The sequence below is a fragment of the Motacilla alba genome, chromosome Z, assembly GCF_015832195.1.
Source record: "Motacilla alba alba isolate MOTALB_02 chromosome Z, Motacilla_alba_V1.0_pri, whole genome shotgun sequence".
NCBI lineage: Eukaryota > Metazoa > Chordata > Aves > Passeriformes > Motacillidae > Motacilla > Motacilla alba.
This window is the reverse complement of record NC_052046.1, coordinates 13,090,787-13,112,898: the sequence shown is the minus strand read 5'-3', so window position 1 is coordinate 13,112,898 and position 22,112 is coordinate 13,090,787. Positions and strand designations below refer to the sequence as shown.

The following is a 22,112-nucleotide window of genomic DNA, read 5'->3' as shown; positions in this document are numbered from 1 at the left end:
TGATGATAAACCACAATTATATTTTTCTCTTTCTCAATTACTCTTTCCCTTATGAGGATTATTCTTCTTACACATATCACATTTGGGCCTCTGAATCTGTCTGGATGTCCAAGACAGCACTGATCCCAGCCGAAACCTAAATTTATGTATTCATGACAGAGCTCACAGTGGGACTATTTCCATAATTGCTGGGATAGTGATGTGTTGCTATCTTATTCTTTAAAGCCAACGTTTATTTGCTTGTGCCAACCACAGAATTTCCACGTAATGAATTCCTTTATGTAACTGGAACTTAGGAAAGAAACAAAATTCTCAGTCTGTCCAACTCTATACCTACATTTTAGAGCTTTAGCAACTTAAATGTCATTAGCAGTGGTGGATATGGCTCCTGGCATGTGTTTCTGTCTGGTGTGAGACTGTTCAGAGAGTTGTGGACATGACCAGGTGTCCTCCAGTCCTCCATCCTAAAATATATGATTAGCTCAAATCATGTTTTTGGTGGTGGTGTTAGTTCTTTTTTAAGTGAATATCATATTAAATATTAGAAATAAGTAAACTCCTAGTTTTCTGCACTTAACTGATTTAAATACAAATACTTCCCAATCCAAGGCACAATTCCACAGATATCTAATCTTGTCTGTGTTGTACAAGTAGGAGCAAACATTACCTTGTGAAAATAGAGATTAAGTCAAAAAATAAACTAAAAAATAAATCAAACTCAAACTTCAACAAGTTACTGTGCTGAACAGCTAAGATGACTGTATTCCCAGAAACTAGGTTCACATTGTTATAAGAATGCCACGACAGAGGTGACTAAGTGCTATCTCAGTGTGTGAACACCACATAGCAGTAATTCCCAAACTGACCATCAGGGAAAAATGGATATCAGAAAAGGGAAATTTGACAAAATAGGAAAGCATGTAAAGCAGTGAACTGATATGTTTGAGTCAATGAAATACTGAACACAGCTGACTACCATGCCCAAGAGACTATCAGGAGTCTGGACAGTTCTGGTGACTCACTCTGCATATGTAAATGGTTGGCTTCGGTGAATATCCAAGATCACTTTTCTTCTTTTCTAATACTAAGATTTGCTATTTTTCATTGTCTGCTGTCTCCATTTAGCACTCTGTAAACTTCAAGTACCAAATGCTAAAGACAGTAACAGCTAATATTTTCTCTTTGTGAATTTTCTCTTATTCAATAAACTTCCCAATTTATATGGACATTAGCATATGCAATATTAATATGAACTGAAATGCTGCAGTTTCAAAAAATTCAAGACATCACACATTAAAATGGATCATGATTTTTTCCACTTTAAAGATTTGTCTTGCCTTGTCTCAATTTTGATAAAAAACTGAAGTTCACTTAAGACTGTCTCAGATGCGCAGTTCTTATTTGTTTACAATGAATAAGCACTTCTTGGAAAGCTTCAAAGAGAACAGTGTTTATAGGATGCATAAACTTATTCACATTTTTTTTGACAATCAGCATATTAAACTTACTGGGTTTATACAGGTTAATCTGAAACCACAAAAGATTTGGAATTTTTGTCTGACTTTTGAACCGAAACTTGGACATTTTTTAAATCAGTTTCACATTTGCATCAATCAGAAAAACAGCTGGGCTGCTATGGAAAAAGCACTGTGTGTACTAGTGGATAATGTAGTGCTGCATGAAATGACAATGTAAATTTGATACAGGTTTCTTCGAAAACTACCAGTAAGGAGACCAAATTGTTTCTTGAGATTGTACGTAAACATTTTCAGGTTACATTCACCACTTGGTTCCTGTTGCAAATAATTTTATGCTTCAGAATATATATTTTTTGACTTACACACCAAAACTTGTCCGTCCCTCAGATAGAGAGAGATAGATAGAGAGAGAGAGAGAGAGAGAGAGAGAGAGAGAGAGAAAAACAGGTGAGATTTTCTGAAGTATAGAAAGTTCTTCCCTAGCTCTTCCACTGCAGTCTGCAAAAGCCCATCCAGGGACAAGCACATGAGCCAATGCTAAATATGCTAAAAATTCCACCCAGCACATTTCTGGTTCTGACAAAGAAACAGCATCCCTTGTATTGATGAAAAGAGTGAAGAGGTCAACAGAATGTGACAAGTTTAAATGTGCAGATGTTTTAGGAGCATAAAAATCCTACTGTCACACAGTGAAATTACTTTTTTTTGTTTTACCTTGTAACATTATCCATTAAAATTGAATTGAAAGCTGGTTTTCTCTCTAAGGACAAAAGGACATACTTCATGAGTTTTGTGGTTTTTTTTCTGGTAATCATTCAAGACAGTGATTCACCTCTCCAGATGCCCTGAGAGCAGTGTCTTTTACAAGTCTTTCTGCTCTTCAGATAATTACCTAAGGTGTAAATTGGGAAAAAAACCACAAGAACAACAAATCAGTCAACCAATAGTGCTCATCTAATGTTAGTCTGAAAGATTTCTGGTAGTTTTGGGAGCCATTTGAATAAGACACTTCAAAGAGAACTCTGGTAATGGGGTTCTTGAATTGAATGCATTAGTCTGAAACAGCGTACATGTTTTTGCCACTGTGTTTAATTAGAAAGAACTTTGAGGATTAAAAGAGTGACATACATACTCACAGCCAGAAGTGTACCTCGAATTTGACCTGTCACAGCGCCCATCATCAAAGAGCAGAGTCAGCCTTCCAAGATTTGTGGCTGACTAAGAAGAAAAGGATGGCACTTGTTTTAGGCATAAAAGAAATCACACTACCCTGAGAGAAGACATGGGTGATCATAAAGCAAACTGCAGAAAGGTCTCCAGACAATCCTGCCATAGAGCCCTTTCTCCTCTCAGGTTTCTTTATCTTCTCCTACTGAAGCCACTACCAAGAATCATTTTCTGGACTTCACTCCCTGTACAAAAGCACCATGTCCAAAGCGCATTTCCATAGTACTGTCCATCTTGTCTGTCTCCTTGGATTTTACCTAGGACTCCTTGGAGACAAAGTGGTCCAGGACAAGACTACCTCAAAAGTCTTGGAAGTGATTAAATAGCAAAAGAAACATAGGCCAGTGTTCAGGTCACTTTCTGGACCTCATTAAATTCTGATTATAAATATCTTAGTATGTCCTGTGGATGATACGGAGCCATGCCAGAGTATTTCACAATAGTGAAGGATATGCCACAACAGTTTTATGATTTCTTAGTTGAAACATTATTAAAGTTAGAGGCAAAATCAGAAATTAGTGAATCAGAATTTCAGCTAAAAAGCAAAGAAAAATCCATCAGACTGAAACTGGATTTGAATGCTATTCAAATTTTAAAGAAGTTCAAACTCCAACAATCAATTTGCTTTCCACAAATTCTCGGAACAGAGAGTGTCTTATTTCCAGCATCAATGAAATGTAATTTCAAGATAATTTGCTTGTTTGTAGCACTTCTCCCTTAACATTATAAAAAACTTCTCCTCTGTAGAACGTTCTTGTAAAAATGGCTGAGAGGGGAAAAATGCAAAGATACTTGTCACAAGATCTGTGTAAAATCGTGAAGGTTATAGCACCTGTGTGCTTTGATTTTCTTCTTGCCTGGAAAAAGAAGAAAGTGAGAATTAATTTTGACACTGTATAAATGCTGAAAGTCTGTTCTTGCCTTTTTCTTCAGCTCTGTATTTCCTATTGAAGATACATTATAATTCAATCCAACATTGAAGAGACAAAGGCCCATCATCTCCTGTGGCCCAGGATATCTCATGGTTAATACCCATGGGATTTAACATTTTAATTTTATTTTTATTATTCCATTATTCAGTGTGGCACACATGGAAGCTAAGGTTGTTCCAAACACATGCAAAAAACCTACAATGAATGTGTCAAAGTACTTTCTAAAGGTTTTGAAAGGAAATTAATTTTGAAAGTAGGGTAGAGTAACAGAGTGGATGCACTTTTTCAGGAAACATTTTAATGAAAATGCCATATTTTGTTTTGGCATTCAGTTTTAAACTTTTCATTCCTTCTCATTTGCTGTATCTCTTCTTTCCCTTTCTTTTTTCTTTGTCCTCTCATGTCATGAAAAAATAGAAGGGTTGGAGAAGGGAGGCCAAGAAGAATTGGCAAAAAAATTAAAGATGTCTACCGAAACAAACTGGACCTGTTGAGTGAATATTTTCAGTGGATCACTGCAGTTATGGTTAATTATGTAGTGAGAAATTCAACTTCGTAAAGTCCCGCACCTTCCTGCCCATAAGATGCGCAGTCCTTGTGTGTTCAGCTTTGGAAAATTATGTCATTATAAGTGTGACAGAGTTTCCCCTTACAATGTCTGTTCCTCTTTTTATACATCTCTATTTTTCATGGGACAAATTTCAATTTTCAAAAGAACAGAGAGTAGTCAAACTTATGCAAGCTTTTGTTTTTTAGCATCTCTCAAAAACCAGACACTAGAATGTGCATTTCCTTGTTCTTATTGATATTTGAGGGTTCCTTTGGGCATGACTTTATATTGGGACTATTGATGGTTAATGTTCTACCATTTCTGAATCCAGCAAGAGACATCATTTATTTGTACGATGCTTTGTACTATTTGGCTTGGTAATTTATTAGTGAGCTTACTGTAGGCTTCAGCATTATGTAACAGCGATAAAGTTTAATTGGGTTCTATTTCCTGTACACTTTCTCATGCTTGTTTATGAAAGAAGTTCTATCTCTTTCTAAGTGCAGAATCATCACTTGATCAGGTGGACTGCACAGAAAGCTGCAGGTAAGAAAACTGCAGACTCAGAAATTATAATTTGTCACGGTTTTCTCCCTTATGTACTTCCATAAATTATTTTGTGTTTCTTTCTCTTTCTAGAAGTTGAAAATGACCATATGTAAATTAGCCAAGCAACCAAAAATGTACTATTTTACAATCATGATTGAGACACATTGTAATTGCCGTATAAATTGGGACCTCCTAAACTGAATTCACCAAATGGAGGCACAGGAACCTTCATTGACTTGCAGAGTGTTAACAGTGCAAACCCAATCTAAAACAGGTTTGAATAAGGATTTGTCAAGAATAAAGGTGCTGCCACATGTGGAGCAACATATTGTCTTTCAAAAAAACAGAAATTATGAAGGTTGCCTTGGATTCTGAATGGAGCTAAATCTGCCCGTGTAGTCACTCGAATATGTTTGGCTTTCCAAAGGTACCTGGGATGACAAAAAGCCTCTCAGGTGAATAGAGAGATTTTGTCTCACAGGAAATGATAAAGTGCAGGAGAAGGCAGTGTGATGAAGTTAGATGCAGCTAGACAGGAGTGCCTGAGCAAATTAAGGTCTAGAACAGCAAAAATCCTCCTGACACATTTTATATATCTGAAGACTGCACTGAAGTCTGTGCTGCATCCATCCGTCCAGGCAGTTTCTGGCCTCCTTCACTCCTGTTGTCACAGCTGCATGGCTGCCAAAACATCAAATCTACTTTATCTTCCTTGTGGTTAATGGAAATACCTTCTCTGTCAGGGTTTCAGAAGGTCAGCTGTCCAGTGAGAGAGAGCAGTCTCCTTGACCCTGCCACCTCTGGTATGACCCTGGCAGCCCCTCCACTGCTATCATTCCAGATTTCTCAAAGGAGCAATAAGCAACTTGTAAAACAGTCTGTTGGCTTCAAGCTATTTGGGGTGAGAAAAGGTGAAGGGGCACATTCAGCAGGGCTGCCGAGGACTGACAAACAATTCCAGATATCTCACTGACAGCAAAAAATATGTTAATGGGCAATAAGTCTGTGTCAGATAATGTATCAACCCTTTTCCTGATACCTATTCCCAGCATTGCTCACTTCGGGTCTAGGTTATGATTGCTTTACAGTAACTCCATGTTCAATGATTTATTTTCATTAAATGCTCAGGGAATTCCTCAAGAAAATAAATATTTCACAGTCAGCGTGGAACCTGCTGTGAGTCTTTTGGTCTGAAAGTACACATGTTGCTTATAACTGACCAATGCAGTATTGGAAGAAAAAAGTGAATAGTGAAAATTATTAGCTGTCATATTCCATTAGACTGAGAAGACTTTTGTTTACAGTGATTCTCACTGTTCACACCTCTAAACCTGGCATGAAGTTTGGGGTAAGAAGAGAGTATGTGTTCAGGTTGTAGGAGGTTGCTAAAGTTGCTTCTACATGCTTCTTAAGTTTATTCACGTAGAAAATAAACAGAGTTTAATCTACTATATAATAACATTTAATAAATTCTCTGAGGCATGGTAGCAAAATAAAGAGTGATTTTTTTTTTTCCACTGCATTTTTAAAACAAATATCTGTTATTTAGGGGGAAAACCCCAGTAGTCCAAAATGATAGACTGTTGATGTCTTATAACATTTTGAAGAATTTTTCCTAATCTCAGTGGTTATTCAGTCTTTATAGTTGATCCTGGGCTGGAAACAGTCCTACTTAGAGCAGGAGGTTGGACTAAATGTTCTGCAGAGCTCCCTGCCAAGAAACATTTCTACAACTGCAATTTTTTACTCTCCCAAAACCGCTGAGAACTGTGCTGCACTGTCTCATACCAGCTGCGCCAACTTTCTTGGCTGTGAAGAGGAAATCGAACATCGACTCCCTACCCAACAGGTGCGTGGAAAGGAGGAGAATGTTTACCCCATGGTATGAAAATGTAAACTAGGTGTCAGAGGACGACTCTGTAACATTGCCTTTGCATTTGGAGGGCCTCTGTGTAAGGAAAATAATTTGTCTCTTTTTTGCTCTGCACAAGGTCCTGTGATAAATATGATTGAACTATTTATTTGTTTGGGCAAAAGGTGATTTGCAACCTGAGAAGGTTGCAAATCCACCCACAGATGACACAAAATAAAGTGGAGGGCATCCTGCTGTGTGGATCGAAGTGCAAGTCGATGGGTGAAAAAAAATCCAATTTTAAAGCAGTCAGCCCCACACCCACTGTGGATTTGGGAGAGCTCCATCAGGCCTCCTGGAGGGAGCAGACTGTGAAATGCAAGGGATGTTTCAATAAAGTTGGTGGTGGGGTTTGCCTGCAAAGATTATCGGAGACTGCTTAGAGCAGTCAAATGTTTCTTTTCCCATGGGATCTTCATTCGGAGAGGTACTCAGTTTGGTGTCAAGGGCACTCTGGAAGCGGAAGCCTTGCTGCTTGGCTGTGCCATCTCACCATGCTTGGCTCAGGTCTCTGACCGATGGTGCTCTTAGGGCTCAGGCAGAGCTGCACAGGAAATCCAGGAGCAAAAGTATGGCGCTGACAAGTATATTTCCAAGCATTCTATTTTGGCATCTTGAACCTTCTTCACAGGGCTCTAGTTCCCCCATTCAAAGTTATTGAACAAATTCACTGTAGTCCCGTTTGCTTTATCCCTTGCAGATGAATGTTTCCCTGTGTCCACGAGGTTTGGCTCTGCAGGGGACTGCCAAACAGTACAAGAGGATGAGACAGGTGGGGTTTTTTTGAGACCAATTCTCATTGTGTCCAACAAGGAAATTACATGAATGTTCAGAGGAGAAAATTTAGTGCTAAGTATGAGGAAACATTGTTTCAATAAATTCCAGCCTTTAAACCCATCTTGACTCTGCTGTTTCTCATGATGGTTGTTTATTGATTTTTAGACTAAAGGGCAAGCTCACACCATAAATATGTTCCTGGATTGTCCTCAGCTACAAGCAAGCTTATCAGACTAATTTTGTTTTAGTTCAGTCCTAAAGCAAGACCAGCCATAAGGATGGTTACTCCGCTGCACTAAATTTTTCTGAGGAAATGTCTATATTCCCACCTGGATTTTTATTTTTTTTTGCTAGAAACAGAGAACATTACCTTTGCACACAGAATGTCTATAGAAACTTCCTATGTCATTTCACTCCCCTTCTTCTCATTTTTCTATATTGCAGCAGTGCCCACAGGCCTCAACTGAGGAGAAGTCTCCATGGCACTAGACAGGATACAAACATAGAGGAAGATTCCAAAGACCTTGCAATCAAATAAAGCAATATTATGGTGCCTTTTCTTTAGCTACAGGAGAAGAGACTTAGGACCCAATTAGATTAAGATCATTCTTAGCCCCAATCTATGAGATTACATTTGCAGTCTCTTCCTGACACTCTATCTCTTAGAGAGCACTTGCATTAAATAAACCATATTATGGATTATGAGACAATATCAACTATGCTAATTCAAGTGGAAAAAAAATCAATATGAGAACTAAACAAAACATTATGATTGTCTCTGCCTTTTGATAAATCCAGTTATTTGCTTAATATTTTCTGTGTTTGAAGGCTGTTTGTTCATTACAGGTTTTCCTCATGTAGATATACTTTCAGAAAAAATAAAATTAACTGGGATCAGCTGAAATGAGGTGGGACCTGTTCTTGGCTCTGATGATGCAGAAATAATAATGAATATTTTCAGTTATATGACTCCTATTTTGGCTACATGTGCATCTGACCTCATATCAATAACACAAAAGCAATTCAAATAATGCACTTTAAATGTGTCTCATAATCAAAGCAAGCCAATAGAAAATGACTAGCTGAACAGATAACTGTGAGGAAGGGCACACACTGTACTTTAATTCACTTTAATTCAAAGTAAACTTACCTTTGATGAAACAATCATAAAATCACTGATGCCTGATTTTGGCACACGGACTATTAAGGATGGCACTATATTAAGAATGAATATTGTATATGAATGAAAAATAATTATCTATTTTACCCCAAATGTCCCAATAACAGAGAAAAATCTGTTCTGTGTAAGTGAAGTGGAAGAGGTGTCATAGAGGCATTTTTATTACACACATCCAGTAAAACTAAAACACTCAGAAAACAAAGTGTAGCAAAACACAATATGCCCTGAAGCTACAGTTAAATATACTTCCAGTTACCAGTATGGACCTTAGAATCTTTGTTCATAAACATTCAAGGTATTCTTAAGCAACCTTTTCCATCAATTAGTATGAAACAGGTTAAGGGAGGTATAAAGACACATTCTAAACTTGGTATGTGTCAATGAAAATGCAAGAAAATTCTGTTATCCCAAAAAATTAGGAGAACTAAGAATGAACAAACTCTGCCTCTCCCTAATCCTTCTCAAATGGAAATAGAGGCTTTCAAGTTCTTGTTAAATTGCCAGAACTGGGAATAAGGGAGTTCATTTATTGTTAAAGGAGTTTACTAAAGCTTAACCTTTTTATTTTTCTTGCACATTTAGAGGCCCACCCTGTGCACAATCTGTGATCTCCATCAGCTGATGGAGAGCCAGAAGGGACACATCCTACTCATCCCAGACTCTCCTCTGTTCCCATCTGCAGCCTCAATATTTGCCTATATGAGGTCTTCAGCTGCTCCTGTGACACACATTGTCCCAAGTCTGCAATAGTACCACAATCAGAATAGCCACAGCTGTTACTCAGGTGCGGAAATTCTTTTTACAACATTGAAGAGACATGTCTAATGTTCCCATCCCTGTCAACAGCAACACAACCTGTGTGAACAATTGCAATCCTATTACTAGGACTTTCAGTATCTTCAGACAATTTTTTGTTGGTCCTATGTGAAGCAGATACCTTCACCCCGCTCCAGCTGGAGCACATTGGTCTGTGGGCTCTGATGGTGCTCATCTCAGGGTACTAAAAGGTCAGGACTTCATTACAGATCACTATAAAAGGTCAGACTTCCTTCGTTAGAGGACCTCCCTACATTATTTTGCAATGGCCTTTAGAGCCTAGATAGCACATAGTTGACTGAAAACTATCAAATGTTTTCCTTACTTTCAAGAAGGTTAAGAGGGAAGATCCTGTTAATTACAAGCCTGACAGTCTCACTTCTGTGCCTGGTGAAACTATACAGAATATTATTCTGGGAGTTAGTGAAAAACACTTGAGAGACAAGACAGCCTTTGGTCATAGCCAGCACAGGTTCATGAGTAGGAATTCCTGCTTAACCAACTTAATTTCCTTTTATGACAAGGATCAGCCATTTAATTTAAAGTTAAACCTGTAGTTCTGAGGTCTTGAACTTAGCAAAATTTTCTCTCCTATCTCTCATAGTAGCCTTCTGGACAAACTGTCCTGCATATGGCTAGACATGTCCATAAAATGTTGGGAGAACAGAGTGATGGTGTTATGGTAAGCGGGGTTATATCAGGCTGGTGGACAGGCACCAGTGGGTGGCCCAGGGCTCAGTGTTAGGGCTGGTGCTCTTTAGTGTTTTTGCAAATGATCAGGACAGAGAAGTCAAATGTACATTAAGTAACTTTCTACTTAGGTAGAAAAAAGTTAAGTAACTTTGCTGACATTTCTAAATGAGGAGGAGCTGAGGACTCCTTTTAGGATAAAGAGGCCTTATAGAGAGATCTATATAGCCTAAAGAGCTGGGGAGTTGCCAACCATATAAATTTCAGCAGGAGCAAATGTATTTTTGGGTGCCATATTAGAGGACAGACATCAAACTATTGAAGTATAACCAGAGGAGGGTCACCCACATGGAGAGAGGTCTCAAGGGCAAGACTTAATGAGGAGAGGCCAAGATCAGTTGGCTTGTTCAACTTGGAGAAGGCTGAGGGGGCACTTCACAGCAGGATACACCTTCCTCTTGAGGGGGTATTGGAGGTGCTGATCTCCTCTCCCTGAGGGTGAGCTGCAGAACACAACCAAGTGGAATGAAGCTGCACTGGAAAGTTCAGGATAGCTATTAGAAAAAGGTTCTTCACTGGAGGACTAGTACCTGGAACAGCCTCCCCAGGGAAGCAGTCACGATATCAAGCCTGTTAGAATCCAAGGAGCGTCTGGAAAATGCTTTCAGTGAAACTCCTAGTTTCATCTAGTCCTGTGAGAAACAGGGAGTTGGACTTGCTGACCCTAATGGCTCTCTTCCAGCTCAAGATATTCTGTGGTTTTATCATTCTGCCTTTCTGTTCGGGAAGACCACAGCTCAGTGCCACCTGCAAGAAAAGCTTGGAGGCAGTGATGGGCACAAAGCAGATTGGAGGAGGAAATTCCTCCCTGACCCCCAAAGAGACCTCCTGCAGTTTCCCCCTGAAAGATGCAGGGGTGGTTGTCTTGGTCTCTGCTCTGTCCTGTCCTCTCCTTGCAGATTTGCCAGTGTCCCTTGAGCTTCCTCCAGTGCTCCGTAACATTTGTAGCTTCTGCCTGTGCCGCCCACATTGGGCAAATAGAAGGGACAAAGGGGACCATGACTAAGGAGGTGAAGAGGTGAGGGAAGGGACTACAGGTTACACTGTTGAAGCAGAGAAACATGGGGCCCAAATATTTTTCTTACTCTTGGCCAAAGAAAGCTCTTGTCTGTGATGTGTTCTCTAGACATATGCTATGAGGCTTAGGGGAAAACCAGCTCTCAAAATGTCTTGCTAGGTGGGCACACATCCTACTTCTACCATTCTCTCAGTGTCCCATTTCCAAATTTGCATGCCCACAGGAATCTTGCTGGACTATAACTACAAAGTTGTCACAAATATCTCTGCCTTTGGACGATAAGAATATGCTTGGAGAAAGTAGGGTGACTTTAGGTTTCTGTGTGTGGCTATCAAACAGCTGGTTTAGATCCTGTTTTTATGATGTCCCTTGCTGGAATTTCTGGAGTGGCATGCCTCAGCAAATACTGTCTCTTTTTTCTTGTGTATGCAAATAAATAAAGCAAAATCAAGTTTCACCAGGGACTGAAATTTGTGCTAAAGTCACAGTCTGAGTCTATTCCAGTTTCACTACTGTCTTCAATTCCTAAAGAAGTTTTTAAAAACTTCTTTATGAAGTTATGAAAAAAAGAGAATGATGCTGTCACTGAGAATACTCTGGTGCTGGAAAAAAACACTGCTTATCACATTTTTTTAAAAGCAATTTTATTCTTTGATTTAAAGTTTGCTTTTTTTTTACTAGAAATTATGTACACAGTCAGAATGTTAATATCTTACATATCTAGTTATAATGTCAAAGTGCACAATGGATTTGTTGTTGTTAAAGTGTCAGGTAAAAGCTAATCCTTAACAAGGGATTTGATTCATTTGCAAGAAGATGTATCAGTAAGCTTTAATTAATCAGGAAGTCAATGAATATCTTTGAATTCACTCACTCCACTTTTTTCAGTGTTTCTCTGATAACCTCAAAATTGCTTGTCATCTAGGTGTAGCTGGTATCTAGGTATAAACAATATATAGTAAATTGCTTCATGAATTACAAAATTATAGGGAACTTCATCAATAGGCGGTATATTCATTTTGTTCGTGTCTCTGTGTGGTGTGAAAACACAACCAATTGAATGATTATGTTTAAATTAGTCATGACAATCTCAATCTATGTCTTGGGTATCCTGAGCTAAGATCAATATAAAAGGTAAAGGTGAAATTCAAAACAGAACACAAGCATCCCTAGCTTAGATACAGTGTTCTTGGCGTACAGTCTAATCTCCCAGGTTCAACACCTGGTGTTTACAGCAAGAATGAGCTGCATCAGGATGTCGACACAAAAATCTCTGTGTGTTTTGAAGAGAGAGCTGCCCAGAGCTGGCCCAGAGCAGGAAGGTGCCAGGTCATCCCACCATGCTATACATCAACCCCTGGTGTCCAAAGTGGCTGTACAGTCCAAGACCTTCCTCACTGTGGGATGCAGACCACAGCAGTACCTGCTGGGGATATGCCTACAGGCATTCTTTGAAAACACGACAGCAGGCCAGAAACACCTGCTCCAATCTTTCCTGGAACTGGAGGCTGCCTAAGGATATCCAGCCTGTCAATAGACCCACAGGGCTCAACCTGTTTTTCTGCGCCTGAGAGGAATATCCTACATCTCACAGCCTGTGGGGCTGCCTTGGCCAGGGTGTTTTCTGTGCACCTGCAGGTGCCTGCTGTGCTGCTGGGCAAACGGCTCATGGGGGGCAGAAGGGAGTATTTGGAAGGAACCAAGGGGGCCTCTGCAGGGAGGTGATGAATCCCACTCGTCCTCCAACTTAGCAAATCTGGTTTTAAACAGAGAGCTGGAAATAAGTACTGGTGATGTTTTTTCAGCTGCCCCTTTTAGATTATGGCTACTGCAGCTACTGATTTCAGCACATAAAATTTGCATGTAAAAAGCAATACTTAGGGCTCTGGCTGCTCAGAAGAGTGCCTCAGGGACCTGAATTACATTTCTTTTGCCTTTGTTTATATGACCTATTATCATTAGCTCATATTAAATATATTTAGAACTCCATTCTCAGAGACTGAACTGTGTTTGCCAACTTATCTTGGTCCCAAAAATTTAGTGTACTATTACTTAGAGAGAAGGGGTAATCATTTTATGATTGTGAAAACAAAATTAAAATATCTTTTTATTTTTGGATGATGCTGCCAAATTTGACAAAATTTCACTAATATTCCTTCTCTACCCTAAAATGCACATTTTCATAAATAAAATTTTCTTTTGAGTGTTCCACTGATTTAGTTATCCCTGGAAAACTTGAGGAAATGAATAAGACTGTTCTGAAGTATGAAGATTACAGCCTAAAGTAGAACAAAACACCCACTGCAACTTACCATCTAGATAAGAGATGAGATGAGATCAAATGTGAGGAAGGTAGTAAAGATCCTTTCAATCAGTTGACATCTGATAGATATGGAGATGAAATATTATCAAGGGTCAAGGTTGTGATATGTCTGTTTAACACACTGTTTGGTTTGGGTGCTTTTTGTTAAAAAAGATGCACAACAGAAATTGGAGAGCTTTTTCCAGTTGTAATAGGCTATAGAAAATTGGACCAGTGTAGCCACTATAAAGTGTGTCATGATATTTATACAAATTAGTAGCTGTAAGCAGAAAAGCTGCAAAGAAAGAGAGATGAGAAGCAGAAAAAATACACTAGACTTTGTGTCTTGCAACATCTGAAAAACAAAAATCTTTTCGAGAATCTCAAGAGAGCAAAGGTTCAGAAGAATTTAACAAGGTCATCCTGTGTGCAATGAAGTGTTTTAGTTCACAATGTTACATTCTTTCTAAGAGCTGAAATAACAGAACTGTGAGGAAAGCTTGAATAGTTTATCAGAGCTGCCATTGGAGCAAAGAGCATCTGCCTGCAGGGGAGCATGCTGAGAATGGCAGCACCAGGAACCTACAAACCTGGCACAGGATTACAGGCTGATATATAAAATCAGGATTATTATAACCTGACTCAGGATAATTGTAACTCTTGACTTTGTAGGATCAAATAAAATGCAAACAATTTTTGCCACATTTGAGGCTTTAAAATGGGGTTATATTTGTTGCCTAAATCTTCTGTTTAAGGTTTATTTAAAACTCAAAATGTATCTGCTGAAACAATAAGGATCTCTGAAGGAACCAGGCCTGAGTTTTGTCAAGAAGCTTCTATTCATTAAAGACATTACAATGGAAGACTCAGCTCCATGTCTCTCTGACATTTTATAGTAAATTAATTGTGATACTAAAAACTAGGCCAGGTGCTAGAAAGGCTTAATAAGTGGATGAATACAAAATGGCTCTATTCAAATGGTTGTGGTCATTTTCCAAACTACTCTACTTGAAATTCTTGTAGATATGAATTTGTCTTTGTAGCTGAACACAAATGTAATTTAAAAATGGACTTTTAAAAGATACAAAGTTCAGCTATTCAGAAATCCCTGTGAAGCAGTAAAAAACAAAAACAAAAATCAAAACATTGAAGTACAGCCAAATACTGAAATCCTCACTACAATATTTGATTGCCTTTACTATGAAACTGAGGAATGGAAGTGGATATTCTAACAGAGGAATCGGTAATATGGAGCTGTTTCATGGACTGCTCAAAGCAATTGATCCTCCTTCACACAGAAAAAAGAGTAAATATCTGCCCCTTGTAGTTACTAGTCTTAAATTAGTTTTTTACACGGGCTTCTAAGCAAAGAGTAATAGGCAGAGTAAGTAAGTAATAGGCAGTGTAAGAGTACACAAATGCAGCATATGCATAAAAGATGTGATGTAGCTCAAGTATGTTTTGTTTGTTTAAAATGGACCTGTAGGACCACTTTCCTGATAAGACTAGTGATGACATTTTAGAAGAGCTGATGAAGAAAAAGAATTTATTCTGCATGCAAAGTAATAGGTTTCCTGAGACTGAATGTGCTGATGGTAATAGAGAAAGCAAAGCTCATACACTTTTGGTTTTTTTTCAAATTAATTAGTTTCAAAAGTAGTGTTTTTAAACAACATTGCGATCTTCAACTGTACCTGAGTTGCAAAAAGCAGCTGTTGAGAGCCAATGCATGAACAGGTTAGTCAGGTTCCCCAGAAGATCAGCTGGCACACCTTTTCTGCAGGGAGCAGAGGTTCACAAAGGCCAAGGAGCAGTGTGGGGAAACATGCACAAAGGCTGCTGCTCATGCCAATTTTCTAGAAAATACAACTGTAATCCTTATAGTCATCAACCCAGTATATCTTTTGGAAAAGTTCCCTCTTTCATTATTGTTTTTGCCCTTCCCTTGGTCTAAATTATGCCACTCTGGCTTTGTCACGTTCATTCATACATTCTTCCAGTGGCAAACCCTCTATTAACCCTGAAGTTATTGAGCCATTTCTTCTTTAGGAACTGAACAATCTCTTCAATTAGATTTTTAAACCTCTTAAAATTGTGCAGCTAAGTTGTTGAGGTATGACTGCTGAATTTTACTATGCCCCCACAAGCTTCAGGATAGCAATTCCCAGTTCTCTGGGGAGGAATGCCTGCCCAGTGACATTACCTGAGAACATTGCCAGAACAAAAAGTGAGAGTGGCTTGTGCAAATTGCAACCCTGCTTGTGAAATATCCCCACTGCCCTTCAGACCCCTAAGTTCTGCTTCAGCACATGAGAATTCAGTGCCTGGCTGGAAACATGGGAATCCCACCAAATGAAATAAACTTGCTTTAGTGGAACAGTGAGGGCAACCTGAACCCAAGATCTTCAGCTAGTGTAAAGCATCCAGTGGCTCCAGGATCTATTGTCTTTATTCAAAATTTGGCACGTGATCTTCATAACTTTAAAGAAAAATTTACATTGAAAAGAAGTCCAATGAAAATAACAATGACAAAAAACTGTACAGACATGGAATAACATAATAAACTTGAAGAGAGAAGTTGCGAAAGAGGAAATCTGAATTCCGGATATTTTGCAAGTGGTGATTTCCCTTTCCCTCCCTGCCCTTTGCTCCCAACACACAGGCTCAAACACCCTCCTTTTCACTTTCCCCCAGAAGGAGAACAGATTTTGCAATACTTCCTTGCTGTAGTGAATTCTTACTGACAAAGAATCCCAATAAGATCTCACAGATACCAGGAAACTTCACACAAAAAAGGAGCAGGAGAAGCAAATGAATGGAGCTAAAAAATCTTTGGGGCCATTGAGTGTCTTTGCTCTCAGTGCATGAATACTTCATTTGCCTTCATTTTCCACATTTAACTTATTTCAGAGTGCTTTTCTGAACAGGACATTGATGGCTATTTGGGATCTACATCTCCATAGGTGACTTCATAGGGAAAGTTCAGCTTGACATAACTGATATGATGATAGACACTAAGCAATCAGTAGAATATATTTTTAAACCTTTAGAGATTTTGATCCATTGTCCTGACAAGACTCATCCAAAAACTGCAGAAGAACATCCCTTATTTCTTCTCATCCATGTAGTCGAAAGTGACTAAAGGTGATAAAAAATGTGCAGTGATCACAAGACCAGACGATTGTGGTCATTTTGGTACTGAATTTGAGGAAGCTATCCTGGTGAAAAACAAGCCTAAACCAAATGAAATCATCAAAAAGGCACCTTTTGATTTTCTGTTAGCTGGTAACAGCTGTCCATAAAAAAAGAAACAAACAAATTGATTGACCAGACTACAAGCATGCTACACTGACAGAAGTTTGAAGGAGTTTATCAGTATCTGCTGATGAAATTATTATTCACAGATATGTATTATTCTAAAATTGATTTATTCAGCTAAAAATTAAATTTTTATTATAATGCTATACATATTTGCTCCAGTTTCTGGACAATACGTTTTCTCAAGGGCACTCTGTTTAAGGAAGGGTTGTGTAAGGAATAGCTATAATTTCCCTAAATTATTTCTCAAAAATTATAGTTAAATTTACTCAAAATTTAGTATAAGAAAGCAATGAGAAGGAAGAATTTCATAGTTGAAGCTGTTTTGTTTCCTAATCATTTAGTGAAGTGAATGATTTTTAGTTGTTTTTATGAAGGAAGTTGGAAACAATCACATGCTCTTCCCAGATGTATAATAACTCTCTCCTGCCAGACAGCCCTGGCAGCCCAGCTCATGAGAACCTACAGTGGGATTTCCTGAGGTTTAGAGGTTTGGTTTTCCCCAAGAAGCTCTACAAAGTCCGTTCTAAATTCTCCGAATTCTACAAATAGATAAAACTAATGTGCTAATCTCATCATCCTGAGTCCCCCAAACATTTCTGATATTTCCTGTATTTTACTGGCCTGAAAATATTGTCATGGCATCTTCCTCTAGAGTTTTTAACCACATCTATGTCCAGCTCTTGCTGCAAATACGTACAATATATACTTAGGATATCAAAGTGGCATTTATCTCCTTTTGGAAATTATGCCCCCTGATACTTTGATTCCTCAAAATTCTCATTTGGTTCAGGCTCATGCAAAACACAAGACTGAAGCTTTGGAAAGCTGTTCTCCAAAGCCAAGCTGTACTTTGTCCCTTTGCAAGTGGGCAGAGGTAGCTGAGGCTGGGAGATGTGTGGTGCATCCTGCTCAGTGGCACGTGTGGGCAGGGATGTGTCTGGATGTGTCTGCTGCTCCACTCGCAGCACAGCTCGGGGCACTGGAGAACACAACCTTGCTGAAATTCACTGGCTTGGAAATGTGAGGGCCTTTCTTTCCAAATCAGGACCCCAGTTCTCCTGGTTTCATGCATCTATCACTCTAAGATATATGGCCATGTCCTTTGCAGCTGGAGATGTACCTCAAGTTGCTCACAAAGTAGGTGGCTGGGATAGGAATTCCTTCCCAGAATTACAACAGGCAACACAAAATAGCTTTACCCCAAAATAACATCTCCTAGCTTTAATTTCTATCCCTTCAAATCAGAATTTTCCACAACATTTTTTAAAAATTGCTATTAAACTGATTTTGTTACATCTGCATATAATTATGCTTTTAAAGCTGCAGGATTCAATCCATGATTCCTCTGTTAGAGACACAGATGGTCTGTTTTTGATTTCTTTGTTGCATCTAGTGCCTTACAGACATAAATCCTATCCCTCAGCACTTGCCATATAATTGTAAGGTGATATAGTACATCCTCATTTACCTTTGTTGTATGATGCTAACAACTTGTACTATGCACTTTTAAAGAAGATCATGTCAGCAGCCAGCCCTGACAAGAACCAATCATACTGCATCAAAAAGTTGATACATCACTTTCAATTCTAAAAAAAATCCATTTATTTTGCTGTGAGAAAGAGAAAAAAAGCAGTCCTTTAGAATGACTAGAAGTCATTAAAAACAGAAGAGCTGGTTGTTTTCCCTACTTTTTCGTTCATAAAAGGATATATTGATCCATTGAAATTAAACAGTGATAATTAGTAGCTGTGATCTACAAAAAGTCTAAGCCTTAAAGGCTTAGTCTTGAGGTTCTCACACATGTAATATATGTCTGTTATGGGGAATGAGTGCACAGATTGTATTTACACAGTGATAGCTGAATCTGGCCTGGGGAATCATGCAGGCTTGAAAAACTCCACTTAATTCAGTTTGCATATAAACCTCAGTTGCCCTGAGAGCAGGAGGTACTGTTGCTCTTTGTTGATGGAGTCATGGCCACTTCACTGTGCTGTCCTGTTACCGAAAGGCTGGACACACACATGAGAGGGCTAAAGTGCTGCCGGCAGCCCCTCTAGAACAGTCTGCAGTGCCACACCTGCTCACCCTGACACCCAGGGGGGCTGCAGGGCCACTGCCAGCCCCATACACTTTTCTTTCTCTGGCACTTTGAACAACCAAGCCTTTGCTCACTATCACACATTTTCAAGAGGAGTGAGAGGTAATAAATACTTCTGACCACTGTCTGACATCTCTCCCAGGGCAGATGCAGGCAATGGATTTAAATTCCCATCGACAATGAACAAAGCTGAAGCTGGATCTTCCTCACTGCAAGTGAAGCCAGCAATGCCTTGCTCTTTTTTAAAATATTAAAGCACTGTGACTACTTTTTTTTTTTTTCCATTTTAAAAATATTAATCCTTTGTGCTTTTAGAGTAAAGATATTGCCTTGGGATCAGGTTATGGAATCCCAGGTAATGAGAGCTCCTGACTTGGCCTAGGGCATGCAAGTGCCCTCAGTTGCCACCAGGAAGCATAAGCTCATCCTTTCTAATTTCCTGTCTTTTTTTATCTTGAGAAAAAACAGCTTTTGAAAACACATTTGGACACCTAACAGTAGAATGTACAAGTGTAACATTGTTTCAGAAGAATGCCCTATTATTAACTTGTAATTGTAAAATTCTGAAGAGAAGTGTGGGGTTTTCTTCTTCAGAATAATTTCTTGCATTTTTCTTTAAACTATGCTGAAGCAAAGAAACTGCTGCAACAGGATGCTGAAAGCTTCAGGGACAGAGTGTCGTTGTTCATTCTGATACCTTACTGTAAATAATTAACATATTTTAATGGTTTAAAAAGAATGCAGAAGCATCAGTTTTCATTCATCTGTAATAATAAAAAAGGAGGAGGAGGAGTGAGCTGACAGGAGGATATGAGATAGTATGAATTAAAGTTAATAAATAATGCCTACAGTGTTAGTCATCAGTTTTGCCTTGCACATCTCAACATCCCATATGCTGCACATGCAACATCTTGCAAACGTTTTGAAATGGGCTTGTTTCGTGTGGAAGAAAAATCATTAATTGTATTTAAGCAGATGTTCAAAGATCTCATTTAAGATGGGAATTAAACAGAGGGAAATGAACCTTAACATTATTTTCTCTCACAGTTTCTTTTTTTTCTATTTTTATTTAATGTGATATGATTCATAAATATTTGATAGGCAATGACTCAGTAAATGTCATTTTCTTGGCTCTGAAGGGAATTTTGAGAGTTGATCAAAATGATATACAATCTCTCTGGAACAAGTAAGACAAGTACCCTATATCTGAAGGCCAGGTCTGTTAGGATAAATCACAAAGCCTCAATTGTGTTCCAGGATTAAAAGGAGAAAGTTGTTGGGAAAATCTAGGCTAAAATTTTAGCAATGCTGTTACACTAGGATATTTTCTCTTACTTTCCTTTATCTCTTCACTTGCAGATACTGCAGAGGCCATAACTTCTATAAATTATAAAGGTGTGCCCAACATTATGAAAATTACTTAAAGTGACTGTGGCATTTTTCATGGTTGTTTTCAAACTTCCTCCTGCCTAAGAATAAATTTGTTTCCTCTGACCTCATTGATGTGTTGACTGTAAACCAGAACAAATATTCTTCCATATCTCCATTGCCTTCCCTGGACCATACTCAAAAGGTGAGAATCAGCTCTGACCTGAAATGGGAGATAGACACAACCTGCATGTATTTTATCAAGCTCTCTGTGAGTTTTGGTGGACTGAGCAGCAAGCATGGAATAGCAGCAGCTGGAATTGAGAGCTGGTGCAGGCTGTTTCCAGAGTTTTGTGGTGGAACACTCCACCTCTCTATAGAGTTTGGAAAGGCAACAGAGGAGGATGCAAGAAGACACATTTATTACCTGTTTTCTTGCTGTCTTGTGTTTACGTGTGAGTTTTATCTCCTTCCCTCCCAAGAGACACATAAGTCCTGAAGCATGGGACAAGCACATTGCTTGAGCAACAGCTGGGCAGCCTTCCCAAACTGAAATTCTTGGTTTACAGTGAAATATATTTTTGCCTCAAAATTTTCAGTTTCCAAAATAGCAAAGCACTGATGAAGCCTTTTCTCATACAACTACAAGACCCTGACTAAGACAAACAATATGAGAATTCAGTAAAAGCAGAGGAAGAATAATAATGTCAGAGATACCAGCTCCTACGTACTTAAATAAAAATTTTTCTTTGATGACTTTCTTTTGGTTTCATTCTATGAGAAAGTAATTAACAAGGAAATAGATTTATTTTCAAGCACTTAATCTGGCTCCTTAAAATATGAAATTACCCCTACAAATGGGTAATTACTATAAAAATTTTTGATTCATGTTTCCTGGAAACTGTGGCTGATACTCTGATACAATTCGAAATGCTGGTTCTTGCATTTGCTTTCTACAAATGGCTTCTCAAACCATTTGTCCTTACATACTTGGAGACGTGAATTTAACACTATCACCCTGTGAAATTGAATCTATGTCTGTCCACTCCTTCTTATATGAATTCTTTAATTGCTATACTATTGTCTTACTGAGGAATGAAAAAAGGGGAAAAAAAACCCCCAAAAATAGAGGAGGGGATTCAAGAATACTTCCCCCTTGCAAGCACAGGAAAAAAAGAAAAAGAAAGAAAGAAAATTAATGCCTTCATCACATTTTGTAGCAGAGCCCAATGGCCTCAGTGCGTCTTTGGGGCCACCTTGCAAAGCTGCCTGTGTTTGGGTCTGTGGCGAGTTCAGCAGGAAAGAGGCCAAGTCTGGGTGGGATATGGCTGGGATGAAGTGTGATAGTTGTGCCAGCCACCTCAGCCCTGTCAAGATGCAAGACAGTTCTGGACATGCTCAGAGGCACTAGAAATGCTGAGTGGGTTGGCTCTTAAAATCACCAAAGTTATGGTGCTTAAATTTTGCTGAAAACCCATTTCAGAGCCATAAAGCTTTCTGGGAGTGGCAGGGAAGGAGAAGCAAAAGAACATTTAATCCTCATTTTCCCTAGCTTTTGGTTAGCCAAAGACTCTACTACCAAATTTATTGGTTGTTTTGCTTGGCTTTAGAAAGCAGTACTAGTTGGATTGGTACACTGCTGCCAAATTCTTCATGGACAGGCGACAACATGAAAAAAATTTGGAAAGTTTTGTGTCAAAGGAAGGTGATTTTTCAAAACTAATTTCCTTGTGATCTTGTCCCAGCCATTGGGACCAGACAAAGGCCATTTCCATCCATTCTCCTGCTTTTGGCAGCACACAAACACATCAGTATATCAAAAGAGTTTAGCAAG

The 22,112-nt window shown here is 38.8% G+C and overlaps 1 long non-coding RNA gene across 1 annotated transcript in view; it reads left to right on the top strand.

Moving 5' to 3' along the window:
- Nucleotides 1–6,488: 6,488 nt before the first annotated feature.
- Nucleotides 6,489–22,112, top strand: part of LOC119696021 — a 38,413-nt gene continuing 22,789 nt past the window's right edge. Inside the window, exons 1-2 of the long non-coding RNA XR_005255482.1 lie at nt 6,489–6,585; nt 7,349–7,420. This is a non-coding gene — a long non-coding RNA (uncharacterized LOC119696021). The remainder of the gene's footprint in view (nt 6,586–7,348; nt 7,421–22,112) is intronic.